The sequence below is a fragment of the Balaenoptera physalus genome, assembly GCF_965194825.1.
Source record: "Balaenoptera physalus genome assembly, chromosome: Y".
NCBI lineage: Eukaryota > Metazoa > Chordata > Mammalia > Artiodactyla > Balaenopteridae > Balaenoptera > Balaenoptera physalus.
In genome coordinates, this window is record NC_138904.1 from 24,488,470 (window position 1) to 24,512,500 (window position 24,031).

General features: G+C 34.3%; 1 pseudogene across 1 annotated transcript in view; it reads right to left on the reverse strand.

Annotated features, from left to right (window-relative positions):
- Positions 1 to 1,224: 1,224 nt before the first annotated feature.
- Positions 1,225 to 24,031, reverse strand: part of LOC309653408 (heat shock transcription factor, Y-linked pseudogene) — a 39,779-nt pseudogene continuing 16,972 nt past the window's right edge. Inside the window, exons 2-3 of the transcript in view lie at positions 2,402 to 2,913; positions 1,225 to 1,887 (exon numbers count right to left, since the gene is read on the reverse strand). The product of the transcript in view is annotated as a heat shock transcription factor, Y-linked pseudogene (transcript). The remainder of the gene's footprint in view (positions 1,888 to 2,401; positions 2,914 to 24,031) is intronic.

Below are 24,031 nucleotides of genomic sequence, written 5' to 3' on the forward strand. Positions count from 1 at the left end.
TTTCCTAGACCTAGCACCACTGTCTGAGTCAGGAGAAATTAGCCCATAAGCTATGAAAACAGATTCTGCCTGGTGAAGAGTAAAGACCAGAAAGTAATAGCTTAAAAACCATGGGAGTTTTGTTGTTGTTGTTTTTTTTTCTTTTGGCAAATAGATTTTGCTTAGTTAAGTCAACATTTATTTATTTTTCATTAAATACTGAAAATATGTCATTTAGCAGGCATTCTGTTAAATCTCTGCTGATATCCAAGAAGGACAAGTAAAAGGGGGTAGAGTGAAAATATTTGGAAGAGGTAATATCTGTGCTGGGATTGATAAAGCAGCTGTCTAAGTAAGCAAAGAGAGGACATTCTAATCCTAAGAAAGAGCTGAGTCAAAACTTGTGAGATGGAAGTTGACAGGGCTGAAAATAGGTTTTCTGAATGTAGCTCCAGATACAGTGAAACAGAAAAATATGGTAAGGCAAATATATGCCAGATCTTTAAGGGACTGGTTAAACTATGCTGAGGTTCTACAATTAGAATCTAAAAGGTATTAAATGCCTGCCTAAGAAATTAAGCTTGTCTTTGGCTGGAACAAAAAAACAACATAAAGAAAGCAAACATAAAAGTGTACATTAGAAAATATAAAGGGTAGACTCATGAGGGGAGGCAATAAAGGCACATACTGAAATATTTTGAGGACAAAAGATCAAAAAGACCCCTTAATAAGCCATTTGTAAACTTCTACTGCATGCTTACATGTCATATATGTCTATACCATGTGAACTTTATTAATGTGATGATATAATAGAGACCATTGTTACTGATCAGATCTTTGTATCTCCTGCTGCACCCTGTCCTAATTTAACACATTTGATTTTTCTTAGACTGATTCATAAATCACTGATTACCTTTCCTTATTTCCATTTTTCTCTTTTTCCAATTGCTTCTATTTTCACTTCTTCCTTTTAAAAAAGTACATAAACTTACTCGCGAATGGTTACATAAAATGTTCCTGTCAATCAACTTTATTTTAAAAAAATGTAAGGTAGGCTCCTATTTTACTCTTAAATCAATTTTTGAAAATAAAGACAATAAGGTACACATCTATCTTTATTGTTCAAATTAGAGAATTGCAGGTATTTTGTTATTTGCCAATTTCAGTTTTACTTTGTTATCCTACATAATCTGATTGTCCTTTGGTAGATCAGTTGTAATTAGGGTAATTAGAATAATGTTCATGTTATGCAGATGGCTGATGAGTATACTTAGGAAGAGAGGCAGCAAGTGGATTAGCTATAATGGGCATTGGGAACAATAGGGTGCCTGCTGTTTGCACATTAGAAAAACGAAGCTCACTGGCTGATAAATCAGTGTATCTAGTTGGAAGAGTAGAAGGTTCCACCATCAGTCCAAAATTACTGCTCTGTAAGAGAGATCCAATGCGGTACTGAGAAGTAGAAGTTGTTGTTGTAACAAAATTCACAATGCAGCCATTTGCTTGCATGTAGCTGTTATGTGACTGTGTATGAAAAGTGGTCCACTGATTTAAAATAGCATGTGGATCCGTTAAAATTTGTTCTGGTGGCCTAAGTGACATTGATGATACAGAAGAAAAATCACTTCTAATTGGTATACTCGTATGAAAAATTATCTGACTGGTAGAAAGCTTACTTATTAAAGGCACATTTAAATTTGTGGAGGGTGAAAATACAATTTCTCCACTAGTTTAAGCAACAATACCAGAATTATGATTATCCACATTACCTCTTTCTTTCAAGTGTTTCTTGAAATATTGAACTAATGAAGATACTGGAGAAGCATTTTTAATCCTGGCTTTTCTTTTAATCCTTACTAAAAGTTGAGGACAGCCTCACTTAAAATTTGGATTATGGTAGAACTGTAACTAAAACCAAAGGATATGTTGGTTACAGGAACTGTAACTAAAACCAAACTAAAAGTTATTTAGTAACATTTTAAACCAAGTTATGAGACTACAATAAGGTTAACCTGTAAAATCTCAGATTTCAATTTTGTGCAAAGATAATGTCATAAATGTACGTACATTGCTCACTACTTTTTAATTACTTATTGTAAAATAGACATTTAAATATTATTGTCCTCAAGTTTAAAATTATACATACAACAAGTGAATATTACTTCTAAAGTGGTTTCAGTGCCTTTATTTAGAGTTCTGATAAGATTCAAATTTGCTAGCAAAATTTCTCACAACCTTGAATGTTTAATATCCAAATTGTCCTCATTATTTTGAAAAAAATAAATAATTTTAGCCTTAGTAGTTGCATTTATTTTCAAAATCTAGTTTTACATATATTACTATATATTCCTGATATACAAAATAAAATTATATATATATACATATATAAATAAACATTCATAAGTTGTAATTTTTTAAATACCTTACTTAATATGGAGAATTCTTTTTCTCCTGTAAGAAAGTCAGCCAAAGAAGCAGATCTCTGAAAATTCTTTTGCACTTTACTAAACCCATAAAGGCTAAACTGTCAAAGTAAACTTTTCATACTTCCAGTATCGAATATTCTGAAAGGGGCCTTTCTATACAAAACTTCTTTCTTGAAGTGTTCTTCATTATCACTATAGAAGTTCCATGTTTATCCCACCAAATGGACTTAAATTGATCACTTCCAACTATTTTCCAAAGTTTTCTGGGGAAGGTTAGAGAAAGAAAATCATTATCTTCATTGGGTTAAGACACACAAAATATGTAATGTGGTCTTTTAATCAAGGATCCTTCAGACAGAGCCTGAAAATCATTTTCTTCAATCATAGATCTCAAGACCAAGTCCCCAGTGAATGTATGATGACACAATGGATATCTAATGGAGGTTTCTGAACCAGTTGGTACATCTCTAGGAGACACATCTTGAATTTCTGAAGAAATATGTGCCACCTCAAATAAAATTTTCTTCAGCTACTTTTCTCACCTTCATTGTTTTCAACCCTGCAGGTTTAAATGATGTTTTGCAGGCCTACACAGGAAAACTGTCTAGACCATCACAATCGTTATCAACCTGAGTAGCTGTGACATCACAAGACGACAGGTCTCCTAGCAATTAAAGTGTAGCATTCAGCCAGGGTTTACTTCTCATTTATTCATGTACAATATAAAGACTGCTTATTTTTTATGGTGAAATATGCACAAGATCATTCTACAAAATCTTTTAAATAAAATAATTTCTTGAGTCCAGGAAATAAAAATTATTTCCTCCCTTTTACACAGAGATTTATAACAAATTGGTGAACATAGAATAATACCTGGCAAGTAATGCACAAAATTTTTCAAAAACATGTCATTTTTAAAATTTTGGAACTTGAAACTAAAATTTGTATAAAACCTGTACAAAAAAGGCTTAGGTCTGTCATTATTATTTATGAATAAAATAAAGCATAATTAGATCTTAAAATAAATATGTTTATCTGTGCATTTTATATAAGTAGCTCTGCATTCAAAATATTTTTACAGTCATATTTGAGTGGAATAATATTATTTTATTTAGTATTTTTGTAAATAAATGGTAAATAGTGATAAAGTAAAATTTGATGTTAGAAGAAAGCAGATCTACTTTAAGGAAATCCCAAAGAGTGGGAAATTTTAAAATAACATTTATATTATGTTTTTATAAATAAAATAATGTCTTAATGTCCTACTTTAAATTTACACAAATAGAATATCTTCATTATATATTTATAACTAGATTTTTTGATCTTCCTTTTAATTATAGATACGTCATTCTGAAGGAGGAATAAATTTGTTAGTCATTTTTATAATCCAGATTCTTGAGGTGTTTGTTATGTGTTTCAAGGCTGTGTTGATAAATACTAAATTTTAGGAGGAAAACTCTCTTTCATTCCTAGAAATGAGTGACATTGTAAGTACAGTGTTTTTCTTTTTAACTTTGTAGTTTGTGCATAAACAGCAAATAATAGACATGCTCTGTATTAGTAAACTATAGGAAATAGAATTCTACCTAAAGCATCTTTTTTTATTGAATGAAAGATGCTTTAAATTTTATAGTTGTTTATAATTTTCAAAAGTTTTACACACATGATTTCATTCAATCACATAATAACCAGTTTTCCCACTATGTCTGCATACCCTCCTCCCTCTTCATCTCCTCAGTGGTAATCCCTGGTTTGTTCTCTATATCAGTGAGTCTGGTTTTTGTTTGATACATTCACTTGTTTTTTGTATTGTTTAGATTCTACAAATAAGTGATGTCAATGTTTGTCTTTCTCTGTCTACCTTATATCATTTAGCATAACGCCTTCCAATTCTACCCATGTTGCTGCAAATGGCATTTCATCCTTTTTTATGCATGAGTAATATACAGTTTTATATATACATATATACCACATCTTTTATATCAATTAATGTATTGACGAGCAATTAGTTTGCTTTCATACCTTGGCAATTGTAACAAGTGCTGCTATAAACATTGGGGTGCATGTATCTTTTCAAATTAGTGGTTTTGTTTTTTGTTTTTTAGATATATACCAAAGAATACAATGGCTGGGCCATATGGTAGTTCTATTTTTAGATTTTTATAAACCTCCATACTGTTTTCCATAGTGGTTTCAAAATTTACATTCCCACCAAGAGTGTACTAGGGTTCCCATTTCTCCACATCCTCTCTAATACTTATCTGTATACTTTTGATAATAGCCATTTTGATTGGTATGAAGTGAAATCTCATTTGTAGTTTTGATGTGCATTTCCCTAATTATTAGTGATGTTGATTATCTTTTCATGTGCCTGTTGGCCATCTGCACGTTGTCTTTGGAAAAGTTTCTTCAGTTCTTCTGCCCATTTTTAATTTAGATTATTTGTTTATGCTGAGTTCTATGAGCTATTTATAGACGTTGGATATTAACCATCTGCACATATGGTATCAAAACCACCATATACAGATCTGAAGCAGACCTTGGTCCCAGGGCCAGACTATAGAGCAAGGTCCTGAATTGACCAATGTGCACACATGCCCAAGGCACTGGTAACAGGTCTGCCAGCAAACCTCACTGCAGAGCCAGCAGCAGCCAGCCCTTTTAGACTGCAATCCCAGCAGTAAAACCATTAGCCCAGGGACCCACAGGAGGTCCTTACCTCCAAAGTCAGACAATAAAAACTGAAAGAGGTGTCTGTTCCTTCAAATCCACCAACACCAACACAAGGTTACATGGATCATGAGGAGTCAGGCAGCCATGACACCAACAAAGAAAACTAACAAAACTCCATTAAACAATCCCAAAGGAATGAAGATCTATGAACTAACTGACAATGTAATCAAAAGAAACTTGATGAGGTGGGAAAGAACACAGATAACTAAATGAATCCAGGAAAACAATGCATGAAGAAAAATGAAAATTTAATAAAGAAATGTATACCATACAAAATCAAACTTAAATCATGAAGTCACAACGTCATGGAGGCATAACACACCCCTCCCTAATTATCCTCCTCTTAACAACTAAATTTCAACATCCATTCATGAACAAAAATACTGTTCTGGGAGTTCAAAGATCCAGCACCATACACCAGAGAACCTAGAAGAAGTTTCACACACCTATGCATCTTCAAATAAGGATACAGGCATCAGTAAGAGCTGGGAAACCATCAGGGTCTTGCCAATTAGATTGTGTCCCTCTTGGTCATGATCTGAGAAAACTGACCTCGACAGACACCCAGGAATGAAAGAGCCTTTGTAGAAGTCCTGGTTTCAAAAACAACTTCACCACTCCCATGCAGCAAGGAAAAAAAAGAAAAGCTGACAATGAATTCAATAAAGTGGACTTCACTGGCATCACCCCTACACCCCAGGGTCCAGCTAAGAGGTTGATGCAGCCAACAAAATGTATCATGGGGGAAAGCTAGACTGGTGAGTGAGTGCCCAGCTTCATGGGTCTCTACTAAAGAAAACCATTTCTCTCCTACAGCACCCAAGGTATTAAATCATTACCACCATGGTAGGAGAGGAATGAGATCAGAAAAGAGGCAGATAAGAATACCATAAGGCATTAAAAAGACTTGTTTCACAGCTGACTGCATTGTGGTCTCCCACTGGATGACCATCCACAAGGTGCTAGGAAAACCTTACACACAGAAATAATCCCAAGTGGACTATGGACACCCCCAATGTCCTGAATTCCAAACTTACACATTCCCAGATTCTTCTGCATGCTTCTGAGCACAGAGGTAAAAAAGACTGGGTACAAAGTCAACATGTGGAGACAATAAGCCACTTCTGTGGGAAAGGGGCAAAGAACAATCTTCACCTATATTGACACCTTTGGAAAAATATAAATTGGGTTTCAGGCAGGTGGCTTGGTGCATTGTAAGATGGAGAAAAGATATACGATTTTAAGAAATCTTCCACAAGAAGAGGCAAAAATCATGGGTACGTGTATTTAAAAGGGACAAAAAAAGCATCAGAATATACAGCACAACCACAGAAATGTATCTCTCAACTGAAGGTCACTGGAAAAGATTGGAGGAGGTGACTCTTACTTCAAATGTGGAACTGCAATATAAAACTCCAAAGAGCATGAAGAACCAAGGAAACATGACATCACCAGAGATCAAGATAATCCCTCAGGAACCAAATACAAAGATAGAGAACATCTGTGATGTTTCAGATAAAGACAAAAAACTGATAGAGAAACACAAGGAGCTACAAGAAAACACAAGACAAATTCAACAAAACCAGGAATATAATAAATGATCAAATTGAGAAAATTTTAAACAGGTAAAAATCATTGAAATACACCAGAACTAAAAATTAAATGAATGAAATGAAGACTACAATAGATAACATCAACAACAAAATAGAGCAGACAGAAGATAGAATCAGTGAATTTGAGGGCAAAACCTTTGCCAAAAGCCAGTCCAAGGAAAAAACAAAAGAAAACAAAAAACAGAAGAAAAAAGAACCAATAACAAAAAGAAAAAGAGAGAAAGAGGCCTACTTAATCCATGGCATGCCATAAAAAGAAAAAAATATCAGAACCATGAGAGTACAGAGTGGAAGATATGGCAGAAAAAATTGTTTTAAAAATAATTTCTAAAAAATTCCCAAACCTTGGAAGTGGTAAACAAAAACAATCCTCTAAAAGAAACAGTAGGAGTGACTGTCAAAAATCAATGGCAAAGATAGAATCCCAAAAGCATCAAGAGAAATAAAGATAGAAACTTACACTGGAAACCTTATTAGGCTCTTAGCAGATCTGTCAGGTGAAATCTTACAGGCAAGAGGAGTGTGGAATGATATATTCAAATTTCTGGAGAAACCTGAAACCTTCTGACCAAGTTGCCCTTCACAAAAATGAAGAGAAATTTCCCAAACAAATAAAAGAGAAGGATTTAATCACCATTGAGACTTGCATTACAAGAAATCCTGAAAGAAGTTCTCAAAGCTGAATTTCAATTACTACCATGAAAACATAAAAAATATACAACACACTGGTAAAGGTAAATACACAGGCAGACTGAAAAAGTGCTAAGTTTGTAATATCTTGTTGTCTTAAAATCTTGAACATAGTACAATCATTAAAGGGAAAGAATGTGAAAACTAACTATAGATACTATAATTTGACAATGAATATACAATGAGTAGGTAACTTGTGACAAAAAAATAAAACAGAGTTGGAGGGCAGAGTTTCAGCATGCAATCCACCTTAAGTTACTATCAATGTAAAATGCACTATTACTTCTATAACATGCTATCTGTAAGTCTCACAGGGACCACAAAGCAAAATCCTATACCAGAATTACAAAAGAAAAAGATAAGAGCATCAGAGTATATCAACATGGAAAACCACAAAGCCAAGAAAACAGACAAGAAGAGAGGAAGGTAACAATGGAACTACAGAAGAGTCAGAAGCAAAAAATATATAAACAATAAATGCTGGAGAGGATGTGGAGAAAAGGGAACCCTCTTGTCCTGTTGATGGGAATTTAAACTGATACAGCCATTATGGAGAACAGTATGGAAATTTGTTAAAAAACTAAAAATAGAATTACCATATGACCCAGCAATCCCACCACTTGGCATATACCCTGAGAAAACCATAATACAAAAGGAGTCATGTACCACAATGTTCATTACAGCTTTATTTACAATAACCAGGACATGGAAACAACCTAAGTGTCCATGGACAGATGAGTGGATAAGAAATCGTGGCTCATATATACAATGGAATATTAGCCATAAATGAAAAGAAATTGAGTTATATGTAGTGATGTGGATGGACCTAGAGACTGTCATAGAGAATGAAGTCAGTCAGAAAGGAAAAATAAATACTGTATGCTAACACACATATATGGAATCTAAAAAAAAGGTTATGAAGAACCTAGGCATGTGACAGGAATAAAGACACAGACGTAGAGAATGGACTTGAGGACAAAGGGAGGGGGAAGGGTAAGCTGGCACAAAGTGAGAGAGTGGCATGGACATATATCCACTACCAAATGTAAAATAGATAGCTAGTGGGAAGCTGCCACATAGCACAAGGAGATCAGCTCGGTGCTTTGTGACCACCTAGAGAGGAGGGATAGGGACGATGGGAGGGAGACACAAGATGAAGGGTGTATGGTGATATATGTATACTTATAGCTGATTCACCCTGTTATAAAGCAGAAACTAACACACCATTGTAATGCAATTATACTCCAATAAAGATGTTAAAAAAATTAAAAAGAAATCAATTACAGGAAAAAAACTGCAAAAATCACAAACACATAGAGGCTAAATAATATGCTACTAAGTGCTCAATGGATCACTGAAGGAATAAAGAGGAAATCAAAAAACACCTAGAAACAAATGGCAATGAAAACGAGACGACCCAAATCCTATGGCAAACAGAAAAAGCAGTTCTAATAGGGAAATTTATAGCAATATTCTTCTTAAAGAAACCAGAAATAACTCAAAAAACAACCTAACCTTATACATAAAGCAACTAGAGAATGAAGAACTAACAAAACCCAAATTTAGTGGAAGGAAAGAAATCATGAAGATCAGAACAGAAATAAATAAAATAGAAACAAAAAAACAATAGCACAGATCAATAAAACTAAAAGCTATTTCTTGAGAAGACAGAAAAAATAATTGATAAACCTTTAGCCGGACTCTTCATAAAGAAAGGGAGAGGAGTCATCTCAATAAAATTGGAAATGGAAAAGGAGAAGTTACAAAAAACACTGCAGAAATACAATGAATCATAAGAGTCTACTAAAGTAGCTCTGTGCCAAACAAAAAAAAACAAAAAAACAACAACAAAGGACAACGTGGAAGAAATGGACAAACTCTTTGGAAGGTAAAACTTTCCAAGAATGAACCAGGAAGAAATAGGAAATAAGAACAGACTAATCACAAGTACTGAAAATGAAAATGTGATTAAAACTCTCCCCAAAACAAAAGTCCAGACCAGATAGCTTCACAGGTGAATTCTATAAAACATTTAAAGAAGAGTTTACATCTACCCTTCAGAAATTCTTCCAAAAAATTGGGAGGAAGAATACTCCCAAGCTCATTCTAGGAGGAGCTCATCACCCTGACAAAGACAGGACACCATAAAAAAAGAAAAAAAGAAAAATAAAATTACAGGCCAATATCAATGCTGAACACAGAAGGAAAAATCCTGGACAAAATACTAGCAGAGAGAATCCAACAACACATTGAAATTATCATACATCATGATCAAGTGTCATTTATTCCAGGGATGAACGGATTCTTCAATATCTGCAAATCAATCAGTGTTATACACCATATCAATAAATTGAAAAATCAATACCATATGATCATTTCAACAGATGCAGAAAAAGTTTATGACATAATTTGAAATGGATTTATGATAAAAACTCTCCAGAAAGTAGGCACAGAGAGAACCTACCTCAACATAATGAAGGCCATGTATGACCCACAGTGAACATCATTCTCAATGGTGAAAAAAATGAAAACATTTTCTCTGAGATCAAGAAGAAGACAAGGATGTCCAAACTCACCACTATTATTCAACATAGAATTGGAAGTCCTAGCCAAGGCAATCAGAGAAGAAATAAAAGGAATACAAATTGGAAAAGAAGAAACAAACACTGTAACTGTTTGCAGATGACGTGATACTATGCACAGAAAATCCTAAAGATGCCATGAGAAAATTAGAACTAATCAGTGAATTTGGTAAAGTTGCAGGATACAAAATTGATACACAGAAATCTCTTGCATTCCTATACATTAACAATGGAAGATCAGAAAGAAATTAAGGAAAGAATCCCATTTACCATTACAACAAAAACAATAAAATACCTAGGAATAAACCTACCAAATTGGGCAAAAGTCTGTACTCAGAAAACTGTAAGATACTAATGAAAGAAATCAAAGATGACAAAAACAGATGGAGAGATATACCATGTTCTTGAAATGAAAGAATCAATGCTGTGAAAATGACTATATGACCCAAAACAATCTACAGATTCAATACAATCCCTATCAAATAAACAATGGCATTTTTCAGAAAATTGGAACGAAAAATTTTTCAATTTTTGTGGAAACACAAAAGACCACCAGTAGCCAAAGCAATCTTGAGAAAGAGAAACGGAGCTGGAAGAATCATGCCCTCTAACTTCAGACTATACTACAAAGCTACAGTAAAGAAGACAGTATGGTACTTGCACAAAACCAAAATATAGATCAGTGGACAGGATAGAAAATGCAGAGACAAATCCATGCACCTAAAGCAACTTAGTCTATGACAAATGAGGCAAGAATATATTGATACAATGCAGAAAAGACGGTCTGTTTAAAAAATGGTTTTGGTAAAACTGGACAGCTACATGAAAAAGAATGAAATTAGAACACACCTGAACACCATACCCCAAGATAAACTCAAAATAAATGACCTAAATGTCAGGTCACACACTATAAAACTCTTAGAGGAAAACACAGGCAGAACACACTTTGACATAAATTCCAGCAAGATCATTTTTGACCCACATCCTAGAGTAATGAAAATAGAAACAAAAATAAACAAATGAGACCTAATGAAACTTAAAAGCTTTTTCACAGCCAAGGAAACCATAAACAAAACTAAAAGACAACCCACAAAATGGAAGAAAATATTTGCAAAGGAAGCATTTGACAAAGGATTAATCTCCAAAACATACAAACAGCTCAGGTAGCCCAATATAAACAAAACAAAAACAAAAACAAAAACAAACCTAATAAAAAAATGAGTGTAAGACCTCTATAGACATTTCTCCAAATACATACAGATGGCCAACAAACACATGAAAAGATGCTCAACATCACTAATTATTAGGGAAATGCAAATCAAACCTACAATGAGGTGTCACCTCACACTGATCATAAGGGCCATAATAAAAAAATCTACAAACAGTGCTGAATAGGGTGTGGAGAAATGTGAAAACCCTTACATTATTGGTGGGAATGTAAATTGATACAGCCACTATGGAGAACAGTATGGAGTTTCCTTTAAAAAATAAAAATGCAACTACCATATGACCCAACAATTCCACTCCTGGGCATGTATCCAGAGAAAATTGTAATTCAAAAATACATTTACCCCAAAGTTAATTGTAGCAGTATTTACAATAGCCAGGACATAGGAGCAACCTATACACAATGAATATTACCTAGCCATAAGAAGGAATGAAATTGGATCATTTGCAGAGATGTAGATGGAACCACAGACTGTTACAGAGTGAATTAAGTCAGATAGAGAAAAATATTGTATATTAATGAATATATGTGGAATCTAGAAAAATGGTACAGATGAACTTATTTTCAAAGCAGAAATAAAGACACATAGGTAAAGAACAAATATATGGATACTAAGGGGGATGGGGGGTGGGATGAACTGGGAGATTGGGATTGACATATATACACTGCTATGTATAAAGTAGATAGCTAGTGAGGACCTACTGTATAGCACAGGGAACTCCACTCAATGCTCTGTGGTGACCTAAATGGGAAGGAAATACAAAAGAGAGTGGATATATTTATATGAATAACTGATCCACTTTTCTGTACACCAGAAACTAACACAATATTGTAAACCAACTATACTCTTATAAAAATTAAACAATTAAAAAAATAAACTTTTGTTCTGTTAAAAATACTGTATGTAGATAGATTGACTTCTACTATCAAAAGTCAGAGACCTGAAAAATGGATTGAAAAAGCAGATTAAAGAAAACAAGACCAACTGTATGAAATTTAATTTAACTAATGGACATGGGTGGAAAGTGAAGGAAAGATGAGATAATCTATGTACTAGAAACATAAAGAAAGAGGAGGTAACTATATTTGTATCAGACAAATAAACTAAGCAAAAATGGTAACAAAATTCAAAGGTCATTATAATATAATGACTAGTCAGCCTATCAAGAAGATATGACAATGGTAAGTATATAAGCACACAAGAATTTATCAGATTACCTATGTTTACTAATAGATCAAAGAAAGAAATGGATAACAATGGCATGATAGTAGGGAATTCAATACCACCTCTAGAAATAGAAAAATACATGCAGACAGAAAATTAACAAGGAAATGTTGAACTTGAACCACAGTCAGATTAAATGGACCTAACGCACACACACATACACCAGTATATGTGTGCATATATATGTCACATTATGTAAAATATATATGTTAAATGACATGTTATGTATTTTATGGAAATAAACACATATACATATTAAAACATATTACATATATTACATATATTTAATCCGTAGCAGGATATTACACAGTTCTTTCAAATACATGTAGAATATATTTTTCAACATGATATGATAGACCACAAAACAAGCCTTAGCAAATTTAATATGACTGAAATCACAAGAATCTTTCTGACCACAATGACATAGAACAAGATATCAATAACAGGAGATAAGCTAAAAAATTTAAGAATATGTGGAAATTAACTAAACTCTACTGAAAAACAAATGGGTCAAAGAGGAAATCAAAGGGGAAATTTTAAATATTCCCAAACAAATTAATATGACAACACAATTCACTAAAATTTATGGAGTGCTGTAAAAGTAGTTCCTAGAGTGATGATATTAGTGATAAATGTGTATATTTAGAAAAAGAGAAAGATACCAAATACCAACTGACTATATAGCTAAAGGAACTTTAAAAAAGAATAACATACTAGAATAACCAAAAATTAGCAGAAGGAAGGAGACAAATATCAGAGCAGAAATAAATGAAATATAGACTAAATAAAAATTCGATTAAACTAAGAGCTGGTTTTTGAAAATATTAAAAAATATTGACAAGCTGTTAGCTAAACTAAGAAAAAAAGAATAACATGTAAAACCAGAAATAAAAGTCATGACTTTCCAAAGATACCCAAGAAACAAAGGATCATAAGAGATCATTATATACCAAGAAGTTGGATAACCTTGAAGAAATAGATACATTTCTAGAAACATACAACTAATAAATTAAATCATGGACAAACAAAATATGAACAGAAAATAACTAACAAGATTGAATCAGTAATTGAACCTCAAAAAAAAAAAAAAAAGCCCAGGAACAGATGGCTTTCCTGGCAAATTCTACCCAATATTTAAAGAAGAATTAACACCAGACCTTCTCACACTTTTCCAAAAAACTGAAGAAGAGAGAACATGCCTAAAATCATTCTTGAGGCTATATTACCCTGATACTATCATCTGATAAAGATACTACAAAAAAAAAAGAAAGAAAGAAATTGAGGGTCATATTCTTGATGAATATATGTGCAAAAATGCAAAATACAATACCAGCAAAACAAATTGAGTAGCATTCTGAAAGTGATCATTTACTATGATCAAGTGGGATTGAGCCCTGGGATCAAAGATGTTGCTCAATGCACAAATCAGTAAATATGGTGTTTTACATTAATGGAATGAGATGGGAAAAAATCATATGATCATTTCAGTAAGATGCAGGAAAAGACATTTGACAAAACTAAATATCCATTCATGATAAAAACTCTCAACAAATTACTGAAGAACATACTGTAACATTACAATGCCATATATGACAAGCAAACAACTTTCACAATGATAAAAGTTTGAAAGCTTTTCCCCCAAGATAAATAAAAAAGAAGGGTGCCAATCTCACCACCCTTATTCAACACAGGACTGGAAATCCTAGCTAGAGCAATCAAATAAAATAAAAGCTATCCAAGTTATAAAGAAAGAAGTAAAATCGTCTTTATTTGCAGATGACATTATCTAGTATATAGAAAATCCTAAAGACCCAACAAAAAACTGCTAGAACTAATCAACAAATTAAGTAAAATTGCAGGATATGAAGTCAGTACAGGCATACTTCATTTTATTGTGCTTTACTTTATTTCACTTCAGATACGTGGTGATTTTTTTTTTTTTTTTTTTTTTACAAATGGAAGTTTTGTACATGAAGTCTACTGGAACCAATTTTTTTCCAGTAACCCTTGCTCACTTTCTGTCTCTGCGTCATATTCTGGTAATTCTCACAATATTTCAAACTTTTTTCATCTTATTATACTTGTTATAGTGATCTGTGATTAGTGATCTTTGATGTTACTATTGCAAAAAGATTATGACTCACTGAAGGTTCAGATGACGGTTAGCATTTTTTAACTATAAAGTATTTTTTAAATTAAGGTACATATGTTGGTTTATTTACACATAATGTTATTGTGTACTACACTAGAGTGTAAATATAAACTTTATATGTACTAGGAAACCAAAAAAAATATTGTGGCTTGCTTTATTTCAATATTCACTTTACTATGGTGGTCTGCAATTAAAACTGCAGTATCTCTGAGACATGCCTCTATATAGAGAAGAGTTGTATCATTCTACACTAACAATGACATACCTAAAAATGAATTAAAAGAAACAGTCTCATTTAATATTTGCACCAAAGACAATGAAAATCTTATGAATAAATTTAATCAATTAAGTGAAAGATATAAAAAAACCTATAAGATTTTAGTGAAATAAACTGAAAAAGACACAAATGGAAAGACGATGTTCATGAATCAGAAATATTATATTGTTAAAACGCTTATATCATCCAAGCCATCTACACATTTAATGCAAGCCCTACCAAAATTCTAAAGGCATATTTGAGAGAATTAGGAAGAACAATCCCCAAATTCATATAGAGTACCCAGAGACCCCAAATAACAAAAACAATTCAGAGAATAAAGAAGAAACCTACAGGCATCAGATATCCTGATCTCAGAGAACACTATAAAGCTATGGTAATGAAAGCATTATGGTACTGAGCTAAAAAGACAAAAAGGGGGCAGAATTAAGATTCCAGATAAACATCCACATGTCCAGTCAACCAATATTTGATGACGGATCCAAGAACACTCAATAGGAAAGAACAGTTTCTCATAAGTATTTTAAAGAAAATGGGATAACCATGTAAGATGAATGAAATTAGAACCATTACCTTACAACACTCAGAAAAATGAACTTAAAATGGATGAAAGAATTAAATGTAAGACCTAAATCTGTAAAACTCCTAGACGAAAACATAGGGAAAACACTCTTTTACATTGGACTTGGCAACATTTTTTTATATGAAATCCAAAGAACATGCAACAGCAGGTATGGCCAAGATGGCACAGTAGAAGACCCTGAGCTCACCTCCTGCCAAAGGAACACCAAAATTATTATTTACAAAACAACTATCTCTGAAAATGACCTGATGATTAGCAGAAAAGATCTTTTTCACATAAAGTTGTAAAGAAGAAACCTCAGTGAGACGGGTAGGTGGGGAGGGGACACAGTATAGTCAAGACCCATACTCCCTGGTAGATGACCCACAAACAGGAGAATAATAACAATTTCAGAGATTCTCCCCAATAAGAAAGGTATCTGAGTCATTGATAGGGCTCCCCAATCCAGGGATCTGGAACCAGGTAAATGGCTTCCCCACCCAGAGTGGCTGGCTTTGAAGGCCACCTCTTGCATTTGGAGAGGAGGAAGGCTGAGGAAAATAAAAAGACTCAGCTCTTAAAAGGACAGTACAAATTCACACATGCTCCAAGTCCCAGAACAAAGGCAGTAATTTGAAAGAACTCTGGATCAGACACACTTGTTGATCCTGGAGAAACTCTTGGTGAGGCAAGAGGCAAAAGAAACAGCACCTAAGGACAAAGACAATGGCAGCAACCATTTTTAGAAGCACATTTATGAGTACAGTGGTGTTGACAAACACCATTTTGGAGTCCTCCATGTAGTCTATTAGCACTGGGGTTTACCTACCCTGCAGTGAGATAGTACAAGCCTCAGGATACCCCAGGCAAAGGACTTGTTCACTTACTTGGGAACCAGATTTTTACACCTGCTTCCCAAGGTATACCACTTGATTACTTGGCTCTGCTGTCTACTGAGGCTGACACTGGTGGTCTTAGAGAACTATTTTGCATTCAGTACAAGCTCTTGTCTAAGAGTCTGACTTCCAATCTGCCTGAACCTAGGTGCTGACTGAGATGCTCCCCTGTGAGAAACTGAGAGGTCTGGGCACTCTTTCAATTACTGGAAGCTATTAAAAATTAAAATAAGTCGCTGGGACAACTGAAAAGTGTGAGAGAAACCCAAGAGGTTGGGCAGGACTGAATGATAAGGTTCATAACCTAAAAAAGTACCTAAATGTATACAGGAATATTAACAGATGTAAAATAAGAAATAGAGAGCAATACAATAATAGTGGGGAACTCTAATACTCCACTTTCATCAATGAAATCTCCACAAAAATCAATAAGGTAATGTAAGCCTTCTACGATATGATAATCCAGATGGCCCTAACAAATATATACAGAACATTCTATCCAGAAGCAACAGAATACACATCCTTATTAAGTGCACATGTAATATTCTGCAAGATACATTATATGTTAGGCTACAAAACAAAGTCTTAATACATTTAAAACTCTGAAAACAATCAAGCATCTTTGCTGAGTAAAATGGTATAAAACTAGAAATCAACTGCAGGTAGAAAACTGGAAAATTCATAAATATATGGATATTTTAAATCATGCTATTGAACAGCCAGTAGGTCAAGGAAGAAATCAAAACAACAAAAAAAGTACATTGTGACATATAAAGGTAGAAATACAACATACCAAAACTTATGGGATGAAGTAAAAGAAGTCAGACAAACACAATTATAGAAATAAATGCCTACATCAAAAAATACAAAATTTCTCAAATAAACACTATAACAACACCAAAGGAACTACAAATAGTAGAACAAAAGAAGCCCAAATTTTATAGACAAAAATAGCAAAAATCAGAACTGAATTAAATGAAACAGACAATAATAAGACAACACAAAGAGACAATGAAAATGAGAGCTGGTTCTTTGAAAAAAAAATCTTACAAACGTTTACAAACTTTTTAATAAACTCAACAAAAAAAAGAGAGAAAGGACTAAGAAAAAAATCAGATGAAGTAGGAAGCTTTCACTATATCTTATAAGACAAAAGTTTCACAAGAGACTACTATTAACAATAAAACACCAACAAATTTGGCAACATAGAAGAAGTCAATAACTCCTTAGAAACAAAAAAAAAATAAAATAAAATATAATATAAACAGACCAATAACTAGTAAGAACACTGAAGAAGTAATCAAAAACTTCCCAAGAAATAAAAGTCCAGGACAAGAAGGCTTCAAAAGGGAATTATAGCAAATACCTACAGAAATAATACCAATCCTTCTCAAATTCAACCAAAACACAGAAGAGAAAGGAACATTCCCATATCATTTTGTGAGGCCAGTATTAGCCATATACCAAAATCAGGTGACATTACAAAAAATAAAAAGGTTAGGCCAACATCCCTGATGAATACAGACACAAAATCCTGAAAATAACTAGCAAACTGAATTCAACAGTACATTAAAAAAATCACAAAAAATTGTCAAGTGAGATTTATTCCCGTTAGGCAAGACTGAGTCAACAACTAGTTGTCATCACTGTGGTACACAGGTTAACAAAAATGAAGGATACAAACCATATGATCATCTCACAGATGCAGAAAAAAACTGGACAAGTTTCAAAATCCACAGAAGAAAAGTACCTCAACATAATAAAGGCAATATATATGAGTAACCCACGTCTAACGTCATAACTGTGAAAAGTTCAAAGTTTTTCTTCTAAAATCAGGAACAAGACAAGGGATACCCATGTGCAATACTTTATTCAACATGATATTGGAAGTCCTAGCCAGAACAATTAGACAAGTAACAGAAATAAATGGTATTCAAATTAAAAATGAAGAATTAAAACTGTCAGTCTTTGCAGCTAACAAAATACCCTAGAGATAAAACCCTATTTTACATCTGGTAATGTATATATGAGAGAGTGGCAGGGACATATATACGCTAAAAATCATTAAGTTTTGTGTGAATAAGAAAATCTTTCATTGTTCTAAAATAAGAACTAGAAAAAGGAATGAGATTATCTATAAAGCTATGTGTCTTGTGTACAGATTAAAGAAATTGTTAGGTTTTTTTTTAAACATCTTTATTGGAGTACAATTGCTTTACAATGGTGTGTTAGTTTCTGCTTTATAACAAAGTGAATCAGTTATACATATACATATGTTCCCATTTCTCTTCCCTTTTGCATCTCCCTCCCTCCCAACCTCCCTATCCCACCGCTCTAGGTGGTCACAAAGCACCGAGCTGATCTCGCTGTGCTATGTGGCTGCTTCCCAAAAGCTATCTATTTTACATTAGGTAGTGTATATATGTCTATGCCACTCTCTCACCCTGTCACATCTTACCCCTCCCCATCCCCATATCCTCAAGTCCATTCTCTAGCAGGTCTGTGTCTTTATTCCCGTCTTGCCACTAGGTTCTTCATGACCTTTTTTTCCCCTTAGATTCCATATATATGTGTTAGCATACTGTATTTGCTTTTCTCTTTCTGACTTACTTCACTCTGTATGACAGACTCTACCTCCATCCACCTCACTACAAATACCTCCATTTCATTTCTTTTTATGTCTGAGTAATATTCCATTGTATATATAGGACACATCTTCTTTATCCATTCATCCGATGATGGACACTTAGGTTGCTTCCATGTCCTGGTTATTATAAATAGAGATGCAATGAACATTTTGATACATGACTCTTTTTGGATCATGGTTTTCTCAGGGTATATGCCCAGTAGTGGGATTGCTGGGTCGTATGGTAGTTCTATTTTGAGTTCTTTAAGGAATCTCCATACTGTTCTCTATAGTGGCTGTATCAATTTACATGCCCACCAACAGTGCAAGAGTGTTCCCTTTTCTCCACACCCTCTCCAGCATTTATTGTTTCTAGATTTTTTGATGATGGCCATTCTGACCGGTGTGAGATGATATCTCATTGTAGTTTTGATTTGCATTTCTCTAATGATTAATGATGTTGAACATTCTTTCATGTGTCTGTTGGCAATCTGTATAGCTTCTTTGGAGAAATGTCTATTTAGGTCTTCTGACCATGTTTGGATTGGGTTGTTTGTATTTTTGTTATTGAGCTGCATGGGCTGCTTGTAAATCTTGGAGAGTAATCCTTTGTCAGTTGCTTCATTTGCAAATATTTTCTCCCATTCTGAGGGTTGTCTTTTGGTCTTGTTTATGGTTTCCTTTGCTGTGCAGAAGCTTTTAAGTTTCATTAGGTCCCCTTTGTTTATTTGTGTTTTTATTTCCATTTCTCTAGGAGCTGGGTCAAAAAGGATCTTGCTGTGATTTATGTCATAGAGTGTTCTGCCTATGTTTTCCTCTAAGAGTTTGATAGTGTCTGACCTTACATTTAGGTCTTTAATCCATTTTGAGTTTACTTTTGTGCATGGTGTTAAGGAGTGTTCTAATTTCATACTTTTACATGTACCTGTCCAATTTTCCCAGCACCACTTATTGAAGAGGCTGTCTTTTCTCCACTGTATATGCTTGCCTCCTTTATCAAAGATAAGGTGACTTTATGTACATGGATTTATCTCTGGGCTTTCTATCCTGTTCCATTGATCTATATTTCTTTTATTGTGCCAGTACCTAAACTGTCTTGACTACTGTAGCTTTGTAATATAGTCTGAAGTCAGGGAGCCTGATTCCTCCAGCTCCATTTATTGTTCTCAAGATTGCTTTGGCTATTCGGGGTCTTTTGTGTTTCCATACAAGTTGTGAAATTTTTTGTTCTAGTTCTGTGAAAAATGCCAGTGGTAGTGTGATAGGAATTGCATTGAATCTGTAGATTGTTTTGGGTATTAGAGTAATTTTCTCTATGTTGATTCTTCCAATCCAAGAACATGGTATATCTCTCCATCTATTTGTATCACCTTTAATCTCTTTCATCAGTGTCGTATAATTTTCTGCATACAGGTCTTTTGTCTCCTAAGGTAGGTTTATTCCTAGATATTTTATTCTTTTTGTTGCAATGGTAAAGGGGAGTGTTTTCTTATATTCACTTTCAGATTTTTCATCATTAGTGTATAGGATTGCCAGAGATTTCTGTGCATTAATTTTGTATCCTGCAACTTTACCAAATTCATTGATTAGCTCTAGTAGTTTTCTGGTAACATCTTTAGGATTCTCTATGTATAGTATCATGTCATCTGCAAACAGTGACAGCTTTACTTCTTCTTTTACGATTTGGATTCCTTTTATTTCTTTTTCTTCTCTGATTGCTGTGGCTAACACTTCCAAAACTATGTTGAATAATAGTGGTGAGAGTGGGCAGCCTTGTCCTGTTCCTGATCTTAGTGGAAATGGTTTCAGTTTTTAACCATTGAGGACAATGTTGACTGTGGGTTTGTCATATATGGCCTTTATTATGTTGAGGAAAGTTCCCTCTGTGCCTACTTTCTGCAGGGATTTTATCATAAATGGGTGCTGAATTTTGTCGAAAGCTTTCTCTGCATCTATTGAGATGATCATATGGTTTTTCTCCTTCAATTTGTTAATATGATGTATCACGTTGATTGATTTGCGTATATTGAAGAATCCTTGCATTCCTGGGATAAACCCCACTTGATCATGCTGTATGATCCTTTTAATGTGTTGTTGGATTCTGTTTGCTAGTATTTTGTTGAGGATTTTTGCATCTATGTTCATCAGTGACATTGGCCTGTAGTTTATTTCTTTGTGACATCTTTGTCTGATTTTGCTGTCATGGTGATGGTGGCCTCGTAGAATGAGTTGGGGAGTGTTCCTCCCTCTGCAATATTTTGGAAGAGTTTTAGAAGGATAAGTGTTAGCTCTTCTCTAGTTGTTTCATAGAATTCGCCTGTGAAGCTATCTGGTCCTGGGCTTTTGTTTGTTGGAAGATTTTTAATCACAGTTTCAATTTCAGGGCTTGTGATTGGTCTGTTCATATTTTTTATTTCTTCTTGATTCAGTCTCGGCAGGTTGTGCATTTCTAAGAATCTGCCCATTTCTTCCAGGTTGTCCATTTTATTGGCATAGAGTTGCTTGTAGTAATCTCTCATAATTGTTTGTATTTCTGCAGTGTCAGTGGTTACTTCTCGTTTTTCATTTCTAATTCTATTGATCTGAGTCTTCTCCCTTTTTCTCTTGATGAGTCTGTCTAATGGTTTATCAATTTTGTTTATCTTCTCAAAGAACCAGCTTTTAGTTTCATTGATCTTTGCTATTGTCTCCTTCATTTCTTTTTCATTTATTTCTGATCTGATCTTTATCATTTCTTTCCTTCTGCTAGCTTTGGGAAATTTTTGTTCTTCTTTCTCTAATTGCTTTAGGTGCAAGTTTAGGTTGTTTATTCGAGATGTTTCCTGTTTCTTGAGGTAGGCTTGTATTGCTACAAACTTCCCTCTTAGCACTGCTTTTGCTGCATCCCGTAGTTTTTGGGTTGTCGTGTCTCCATTGTCATTTGTTTCTAGGTATTTTTTGATTTCCCCTTTGATTTCTTCAGTGATCACTTCGTTATTAAATAGTGTATTGTGTAGCCTCCATGTGTTTGTATTTTTTATAGATCTTTTCCTGTAATTGATATCTAGTCTCATAGTGTTGTGGTCAGAAAAGATACGTGATACGATTTCAATTTTCTTAAATTTACCAAGGCTTGATTTGTGTCCCAAGATATGATCTATCCTGGAGAATGTTCCATGAGCACTTGAGAAAAATGTGTGTTTTTGGGTGGAATGTCCTATAAATATCAATTAAGTCCATCTTGTTTAATGTATCATTTAAAGCTTGTGTTTCCTTATTTATTTTCATTTTGGATGATCTGTCCATTGGTGAGAGTGGGGTGTTAAAGTCCCCTACTATGATTGTGTTGCTGTCGATTTCCCCTTTTATGGCTGTTAGTATTTGCCTTATGTATTGAGGTGCTCCTATGTTGGGTGCATAAATATTTACAATTTTTATACCTTCCTCTTGGATTGATCCCTTGATCATTATATAGTGTCCTTCTTTGTCTCTTGTAATAGTCTTTATTTTAAAGTCTATTTTGTCTGATATGAGAATTGCTACTCCAGCTTTCTTTTGATTTCCATTTGCATGGAATATCTTTTTCCATCCCCTCACTTTCAGTCTGTATGTGTCTCTATGTCTGAAGTGGGTCTCTTGTAGACAGCATATATATGTGTCTTGTTTTTGTACCCATTCAGCCAGCCTGTGTCTTTTGGTGGGAGCATTTAATCCATTTACATTCCAGGTAATTATCGATATGTATGTTCCTATTCCCATTTTCTTAAATGTTTTGGGTTTGTTATTGTAGATGTTTTCCTTCTCTTGTGTTTCTTGCCTAGAGAAGTTCCTTTAGCATTTGTTGTAAAGCTGGTCTGGTGGTGCTGAACTCTCTCAGCTTTTGCTTGTCTGTAAAGATTTTAATCTCTCCATCAAATCTGAATGAGATCCTTGCTGGTTAGAGTAATCTTGGTTGTAGGTTTTTCTCCTTCATCACTTTAAGTATATCCTGCCTGTCCCTTCTGGCTTGCAGAGTTTCTGCTGAAAGGTCAGCTGTTAACCTTATGGGGATTTCCTTGTGTGTTATTTGTTGTTTTTCCCTTGCTGCTTTTAATATGTTTTCTTTATATTTAATTTTTGATAGTTTAATTAATATGTGTCTTGGTGTGTTTCTCCTTGGAGTTATCCTGTATGGGACTCTCTGTGTTTCCAGGACTTTATTAACTCTTTCCTTTCCCATATTAGGGTAGTTTTCAACTATAATCTCTTCAAATATTTTCTCAGTCCCTTTGTTTTTCTCTTCTTCTTCTGGGACACCTATAATTCAAATGTTGGTGCATCGAATGTTGTCCCAGAGGCCTCTGAGACTGTTCTCAGTTCTTTTCATTCTTTTTCTTTATTCTGCTCTGCAGTAGTTATTTCCACCATTTTATCTTCCAGGTCACTTATCAGTTCTTCTGCCTCAGTTATTCTGCTATTGATCCCATCTAGAGTATTTTTAAATTTCTTTTATTGTGTTTTTCATCATTGCTTGGTTCCTCTTTAGTTCTTCTACATACTTGTTAAATGTTTCTTGCATTTTGTGTATTCTACTTCAAGATTTTGGATCATCCTTACTATCATTATTCTGAATTCTTTTTCAAGTAGACTACCTATTTCCTCTTCATTTGTTAGGTCTGCTGTGTTTTGACCCTGCACCTTCTTCTGCTATGTGTTTTTCTGTCTTCTCATTGTGCTTATCTTACTGTGTTTGGGGTCTCCTTTTCAAAGGCTGCAGGTTCGTAGTTCCCGTTGTTTTTGGTATCTGTCCCCAGTGGCTAAGGTTCATTCAGTGGGTTGTGTAGGCTTCCTGGTGGAGGGGACTAGTGCCTGTGTTCTGGTGGATGAGGTTGGATTCTTGACTTTCTGGTGGGTCTGTGCACGTCTGGTGGTGTGTTTTGGGATGTCTCTGGCCTTATTATGATTTTAGGCAGCCTCTCTGCTAATGGATGGGGCTGTGCTCCTGTCTTGCTAGTTGTTTGGCATAGGGTGTCCAGCACTGTAGCTTGCTGGTCATTGAGTGAAGCTGGATCTTGATGTTGAGA